We start from the raw sequence: 8,711 nt of genomic DNA on the forward strand, positions 1-8,711 counted from the left end.
TATGAAAGCATCCATGTCCGAGCAGCCAATGGTTACTATCGCACGTACCTGGTTGTTGCGTTTGAAAGAGACCACAAATGTATGTTTAGTGTCATCTGCCTTTAATTTGGCTACACCCTCTCAGCTCTTTGCCATGGCACACATACATGGCACCATTCTGTTGGTAGTGGTCTTATCAGTTGATTTTGCTGATGAGCAACAAGCACAAGCAAAGCGGTTGGGTTTCCCACAAGTTTTATATCGTTTACTAGTAGCAGGACACTCCGTTCAGTGTGGGTAACACCGCCACAGTGGAAACATCAAGATAAACAGCAGTTGGTAAAGGCTGAGTTATTTAAATCCCAGAGGCAAATTTGAACAACTGTCATAACCTATGTTTTCAACTGGTATTTTTGAGATGCAGCTCTGAATTCAGAAAAAAAACCATCAATCCTCAGGAGGGTTTTTATATAAATGAAATTAAACATTTATTAATTTAACAAGAAATTCAACACATACACTTGTCTACAAATTACTACCATAATAACTTTTAAACAAATCCCCAAATTAATCACTCCCAGGTAAATCTTCACCAAGGCAACAATAACCCATAGACTTTAAACAGACACCAGGCAAAGCACATTTGACCTTATAAATTCAAAATGAGGTCCCTTGTAATTTGGTTCCTTTGCAGACACAGTTGTAGGGCTTACAGGCTGCTTACATTGTCTGGACCAGTCACAGCTCTGTTTGTGAGACCGCTGTTGTTGTGCTTTGCAGGTGGTTTCATGCATGTGAGTGGTAAACAGTGTTTTCAGGAGTTGAACTAGAGTGTGCTTTTTGACAGTCTCAACTTCAGTAGTTCTGGACTTGGAGAATGATAGTGACCTTGCTAGCTCCGACAGCTCTGCGCTTTCTGTCTTTCTCCAGTGCTTTTTGATGTATTTGGTTGGAGAGACAACCTTTGATCTGCTGCCCATGTCCTTCTAGATGGTGGTGTTTGTGGGTTTGGAAGCTGCTGTCTAAGGAGCCTTGGTGAATTCTTGGAACTAGAAACAGCCAGAGACAACCAGAATTAAAAGTGCATGAGCACAATGGCTTTGTTTATTAAAACAGCTTCTTCAGACCCCCTGCTTCTGCTTGCAGACTCCTTCTGCTGGTACAGTTCTGTATGGTATCTTCAATTGAATAATATGTACATTTGCAATTTCAAAACTCTACAACACTGCAATGTGTCCATTGTGCAGCTGACTTCCCTTCCAGAATGGTCAATTAGAGACAAGTATAAATCAGAGCCTTCCATTCCTGCAGCCATTTTCTCATTTTTGTCCACAAATCCACCTCATAGTTTGGGCTCAGAACACACGCAAGAGCATGTGGACGCTCCTTCATTGCACGCATATGTCATATGTGTTCTGAACCTCAAGGGAGATATTTTTTGTTTCATGTGCTATAAGTTTGAATCAATTTTGGAAATATGTTGTCCTTGAAGAAAGACCTTTAACCTCTCTTAAATATGTTCCTGAAAGATTGTTTTCAGACTAATATTAGCGTTCAGCAAGAACCCTAGGCACCTTTTGGACTGATGCCACTTAATTCTTCTGATGGACACCTTTTGAGATCTTAGCTTTGAAGGGAAGTGGTTGGGTGTGAGGAGGATTCTTACAGCTAATGCTGCTCCTGCTCCTCCATTATTACTCTACCGGAAACCCCATTTACTTCCGACAAAGTAATGCTAGTGAAGCAGGTGTGGCTTTGAGGCATTTCCCACAATGAAGTTCACTGTACTTCATTTATTAAGGCCTTCTGTTTGGGCAAGACCTCTACTGACTTTTCCAACATCCATGCAGATTGGTCCTTGCAAGAGCCAATTGGGCTTTATTGCAAAACCAAAGCCTAAAGTATTATACAGGATTTGTGGGCAAGACAGTTCCAGGTGCTACATGGAAAGACAGGCATGCTAAAACCTGTTTACTAAACTCTGGTGTAAGTGTACAAAAATAACCTGCTTTATTTGACAGGATGTGCTTGTCAATGTGAATCCGGCTGTAATATTCTCAGTGGCCCGACGCACCAAATATACTTACCAAAATAAAAACCTTTAACATGAAGAAGAGTTGAATTTTAAAATCTGTTCTAGAATAAATTTTGAAAATCTAAGCTCCTGAAACTTGGGAGCACATCTGAATCTGTCCAATTACTAAGCCCATGCTAATACAATACAAATTTGGCTTAATTCCAAGCTATCATTTTCAGATTTAGTCTTCTTACAATGGGGAATTTTACCATTATGTAAGAAACTCCAGTACCCATTTCAGCAAAGCAGTTAACTTGGGATGGGTTTGTATTTCTGCATATATCCCTATTAAAATCGATGCAAGGAGACAAAATAAGATATGAGACTTCAGAAATCAGTTATGGCACAAAACTAGCTGATTCCAGATTCCCTGAAGGCTAAACTGGCTCTTGAAGCATTAACATTTGCTCCTCACATCTAATTAAGATTCCTCACATGAGCATACTGAGCTTCCTTAATGTCACGGAACAAGACTGATTAAGCTATTATTAAAATAAGACAAAACCAAGGTTTTTTTCATCTTCAAAGGAACATCAAACCTCGAATGCAATGAGGAAGACAATAAAGGCTCTCACAGATTTTGAGGAGACCTTTCTTCTGAGAGTCATGTCCCACTCACACAATGCCAACTTCTTATAAGGAATGGTATTCTGTGTCCCTAAGATGACAGAGGTTGATCCTGTTCATTCCAAAAACTGGGGGAAAGGTTTCAGTGGGGTAGATGCAGCATGGAGTTGGGCCCCTGCTCCTGCGTGCAAATCGGAGGTGGCCATAGGGCCAAGGTGGGTTGTTTTAAAGGTCCGCCTCAGTTCTCTGGGACTTCATCCCAATTGTTTCCTTAAATATTAGGCCCTCTTAGCCCTCATATCTCACACCCCCTCAACTCCCCAACCCAATCCCCATGCTAATAAAGGCCAACACATGACAACCCATGCCCCCCACCCACCCCAATGGCCTCTCATACCCTCCATGCAACTCATAACCCCTCACCCATTCCCATGGTCCCTTATAACTCCTATGCCAACCGAGTGCCAACTCATGTCTCCCACCCACCATCCTTTACCCTTACACCCTCCATGCCAACTCACCTGGCATCCAGCATGGACAGTCCTCAGGAGTCATGCTGAGATGAAATAAAGTTCTACGTATCTATTACAGACACCACTATATAAAAAACTCTTATTCATGAAAGCCCAGTCACTATATTTAAATTCTCTCATGAACTCAATCCCTTATAAAAACAAATATTTGTATTTATAACCCCAAATCAAAGGCAGCTAATCTTTCAATAATCTCTTTGAGCCCTCAATCAAATTGTAAACTTACAGTCCCCCACTGCGATAATGATAACTTGTGGAAAGCAGTCAAACGATAGTAAGGCTATAATGGTAGCACTGAATGTTATGCCAATAAACAGCTATTAAAACTGCTAGAACATATCTTTTTTCAACTCTTGCAGATGCAGGCAAACAGTTTTTTTTCCCCATTTTTAAAGGGCTGTCCATTTAAATAATGGGACAGTTTGAGAGTTCTTATCCGCCCTTCATAGGCATTTACAACTTCTCTAAAAGATTCATGACTCCCACCCTACAGGTTAAGACCCTTTTGGGGGCGAACTTCGAGATCCAGGGTCTGCAAGCCATTTTGGATACACCGCAGAGTTTCCATGACTCCATGAAAATCCAGGCCTTATACTTTCTGCAGCAATCGAGATGCCAGAGAAAGATAGTTCACTTCAACTGACACAGCCTCACATAGCCAGAGAAGGTTATATTCAGAAGCAACTCTGACAGGTCCGATGTCACTTTCTAAAAATCAGCAGAGTCAAGGGTGCCATGCAGAGACTGCCCTACAGTGCACCCCCTCAGGCTACGTGAGGCTGCTTCTGTGGCTTTTGTTTTTGGTCAGCTTGTCCTCATCGTGCCCTACTGATTACTGATAACAGTGGCTGCTGCCCCCTCCAGAAGGCACAATCTAAATTTGGCAATACTGTTGTGCTGAGGTAGTCAAGGTTTGGTTTGTCACCTGACCCTGGGGGAAATTCTGCACATTCTCAGCCATCCAAGTCGAGCTTATTTTCATAAAACAGCTTGTAAACTGTGGTGGGATATTTTGAAGATCATCTTATTTTGTAGTGTTCATTTTTCCATTGTCTTGACGAAGAAGTGCTTATACAAGATGAGGAGCACTGAATGTGGGTAGAATGTCAAGATGAATGCACACACTTGCTCCTGAACTCTGAGCGCTGGCAGTACTTTAACCCTAATGATGCTTTATTTGGGATCTCTTCTGTCTGTTATTTCTGTTTGACTTCGGTAACCAAGATGCCAACTGGTACTGGAGCTGATGATGGAGAAGATCCCCATATCAATGACTTCAATAATGACTAAGCCAGGGGAATTCTTTGTCCATTATGTGTCCCTCTTCCCATTTTCAATGGTTAAGGATATTTGTAATGTTGTAACTTTGCTCAGTAGATTTTTACTTTCTTACTTGAAACAAAGAAGTCTGTTAGAATTATTGTCTGTGGATCTGCTTTGCACAACAAAAAGCCTCTAAATTAAAATTAAAATCCTATTTTTGGAAAGTCAGGTCTTGGTATCACAAAAGCTAACATGCAGATACAGCAATCAATTAGGAAAGCCAACTGTATATTGGCTATATATTAGGATTATAAGGGGAGGATTATCCCCTTGTCGGGCGGGCGCAGCAGGTGGGCCAGCCAGCATGAAACATGCGTGGGAAGCCTCAGCGCTGCCGGATTGGGGAGGCGGGAGGACCATGAGTGTTGAAGTTTGAGCGTGCGCGGGGATGCACTCACTGAAAGCTTCCTGAAGGCGCAGAGCTGCATCAGGGAGCTGAAGATTTTTAAAATGAAAAACAAAGATTTGAAAAATAAGGAAAACAATGTCCCCCACGTGTGACTCTGTCACATGAACAGGTGCATACGAAAAATGTGTTAAAAAATTCTTTATTGCTTTTTCAGTCAGTCATTGTTGGAAACCTCATCCCGCCCATGAACGAGGTTTCGCAAGAAATGCAAAGGCCGTCTCTGGCCTATTCCCCTGCCCACCAACTGTAAGGTTGGACAGGCAGTGAAAAATTCAACTTAATTAATTTATTAATGGGCTTAATAGCCCTCTTAATTGTCACCGTCGCACTGTCGACTCTCGTGCGCACCTGCCGACTGAAATATCGTGCGAGTGCGTGATGAAGTCATCGTGTGCTACTTCACGCTCATGCTTGTCAAGTGCACACCCGCATGCCAGGCTGAAAATCCTACCCTAAGAATTAAGACTTACTGCAGTTGTATAAGACCTTGTTGAGACCACACCTGGAATACTATGTACAATTTTGGTCTCCTTACCTAAAGAAGGATGCACTTGCTTTAGAGGGAAGTGCAACAAGGGCTCACTAGACTAATTCCTGTCAATAGGGCATTGTCCTGTGAGAAGACATTGAGTGGACTAGACCTATATTTCCTAGAGTAGAAAAATGAGAGGTGATCTCATTGAAACATGTAAAAGGGCTTGACACTAGATGCTAGGTGGATATTTCCCCTTGCTGCTGAGTCGAGAACTAGGGGTTACAGTATCAGAATAAGGAGTCAACCATTTTGGACTGAGATGAAGAGCATTTTCTTCACTGAAATGGTTATGGATCTTTGGAATTCTCTACCTCAGAGGACTGTGGATGCTCAGTTGTTGAGTACATTCAAGACTGAGATTGCTAAATTTTTGCATATTAAGGGAATTCGCAGATATGAGGACATGACTACCAAGCTATGGAGAAAGAGATTAGAAGGGTGGGGATGGCAAGAAGGGCACTGAAAGATTGGTTGAAAAGATGGATTTTGAGAAGACCTTTAAAGGTGGAAGGAGAAGTGATGAGGGAGACATGTTCCCAGAGAGTGTCCAGAGAATATCGAACCTGCCTGAATGCTCTGCCACCAATGATGGGAGAAAGGAAACGGGGTCACACAAAAAGACCAGAATCTTTTTTGTTAGCTAAGGCAGGTAAGTGGAGTTGAGGTACAGGTTAGTCATGGTTTAATTGAATGGTAGAGCAGACTCAAAGGGATGAATAGCTTACTCCTCTTCCTATGTTTGCTATAAAACTGAGTGAGGCAAGGGGTGGACAGAATATAAGTGTGGTGCAGGTTTGCAAAGATTAAAAGGGGAAAGGCCATGGAGATAGTTGAAGATAAGGAAAAGGAGTTTAAATTTGATTCGGGCAGAGTGTCAATGCAGGTTGTCAAGGACTGAGCAATAAAATAGGATCTGAATATCAGTTTTAAACAAGATGGAGTTTGCAGATGTTGAAGGATGGGAGGTCATAAAGAAGCTCACTGAAATTATCAAAACTATGGATAAGTGCTTCAGCAACAGAAGAGCTGAAATTTCTCAAAATCAACCAAACTTTTGCTCCTTGTAATAACGATGGATTAGTTGATCATGCTGTCTGGCAAAGCAACATGCATTTATTTAACACCTTATCACATCTCTCAGGCAGGTCTCAGAGTGTTTCACCTACAATGAATCACTTGAAGTGCCTAGACTGTTATTGAGTGAATGTGGCAGCCATTGTGCATGGCGTGAGATTCCACCCAACAGCAGTGAGATAAATGACTAGTTAGTTTGTTGATTTAGTCATTTAATATGGATTATGCCATGCTGAGCATCATTTAACAATGTCTGTTTATTATCTATTCACTGATTATCATAATTAAGCTTATACTTATTCCAAATTTTTGAGCATTTTAGGAATATAGGAATGGTTAGATGAATCATCTAATTTCACTTCAACCATCCTGATAACCACATGGTACAATGCCAATGGAGTTGATGACTAATCATCACATCAATCTCGACAATCTTACAGCCAGATAGAACACAAAGGAAACTTCAGTAGTAGGGAGCTTTCAGAAGCATAAATCTAAAGTCACGTTTCCTCCTAGGTACATTACACTTACCATGTAATATCGCAAGTTACTCAAATACCGTGTTGCAAAATTTTATTTCTCTAATGAATCTACCTAATTTTTATTAATCCTCGGGAACCACTTCCATAAGACCATAAGACATAGGAGCAGAAATTATGTCATTCAGCCCATCGAGTCTGCTTCACCATTCAATCATGGCTGATAAGTTTAATAACCCCATTCTCCTGCCTTCTCCCCATAACCTTTGATCTGTTTACCAATCAAGAACCTATCTATCTCGGTCTTAAATACATTCAATGACCTGGCCTCCACAGCCTTCTGTGGCAATGAATTCCATAAATTCACCACTCTCTGGCTAAAGAAGTTTCTCCTCATCTCTGTTCTAAAAGGTCTTCCCTTTACCCTGAGGCTGTGCCCTCGGGTCCTAGTCTCTCCTACTAATCGAAACATCTTCCTCACGTCCACTCTATCCAGGCCTTTCAGTATTCTGTAAGTTTCAATCAGATCCCCCCTCATCCTTCTAATTCCATTGAGTATAGACCCAGAGTCCTCAAACATTCCTCATATGTTAAGCCTTTCATTCCTGGGATCATTCTCGTGAACCTCCTCTGGACCCTCTCCAGGGCCAGCACGTCCTTCCTGAGATACAGGGCCCAAAATTGCTCACAATATTCTAAATGTGGGGTCTGACCAGAGCCTTATAAAGCCTCAGCAGCACATCCCTGCTTTTATATTCTAGTCCTCTCGAAATAAATGCCAACATTGTATTTGCCTTCCTAACTACCGACTCAACTTGCAAGTTAACCTTAAGAGAATCCTGGACTAGTACTCCCAAGCCCCTTTGCACTCCAGACTTCTGAAATCGCTTCCCATTTAGAAAATAGTCTATGCCTCTATTCTTCCTGCCAAAGTGCATGACCTCACACTTCCCCACATTGTATTCCATCTGCCACTTCTTTGCCTATTCTCCTAACCTGTCCAAATCCTTCTGCAGCCTCCCCGCCTCCTCAATACTACCTGTCCCTCCACCTATCTTTGTATCATCTGCAAATTTAGCCAAGATGCCCTTAGTTCCTTCATCTAGATCATTAATGTATAAAGTGAAAAGTTTTGGTCCCAACACTGACCCCTGCAGAACTTCACTAGTCACCGGCCGCCATCCTGAGAAGGACCCCCTTATCCCCACTCTCTGCCTCCTGCCAGGCAGCCAATCTTCCATCCATGCTAGTACTTTGCCTCTAACACCATGGGCTCTTATCTTACCGAGCAGCCTCCTGTGCGGCACCTTGTCAAAGGCCTTCTGGAAGTCCAAGTAGATAACATCCATTGGCTCTCCTTTGTCTAACCTACTCATTACCTCCTCAAATAATTCTAACAGATTTGTCAGGCATGATCTCCACTTGATGAAACCATGCTGACTTTGCCCAATTTTACCATGCACTTCTAAGTATTCTGAAATCTCATCCTTAATAATGGACTCTAAAATCTTACCAATGACTGAGGACAGGCTAATCGGCCTGTAATTTCCCGTCTTTTGCCTCACTCCCTTCTTAAGCAGGGGGGGGTTACATTAGCGATTTTCCAGTCCTCTGGGACCCTCCCTGACTCCAGTGATTCCTGAAAGATCACCACTAACGCCTCCACTATCTCTTCAGCTATCTCCTTCAGAACTCTGGGGTGTAATCCATCTGGTCCAGGTGATTTATCCACCTT

Source organism: Carcharodon carcharias, chromosome 5 (genome assembly GCF_017639515.1).
Source record: "Carcharodon carcharias isolate sCarCar2 chromosome 5, sCarCar2.pri, whole genome shotgun sequence".
Lineage (NCBI taxonomy): Eukaryota > Metazoa > Chordata > Chondrichthyes > Lamniformes > Lamnidae > Carcharodon > Carcharodon carcharias.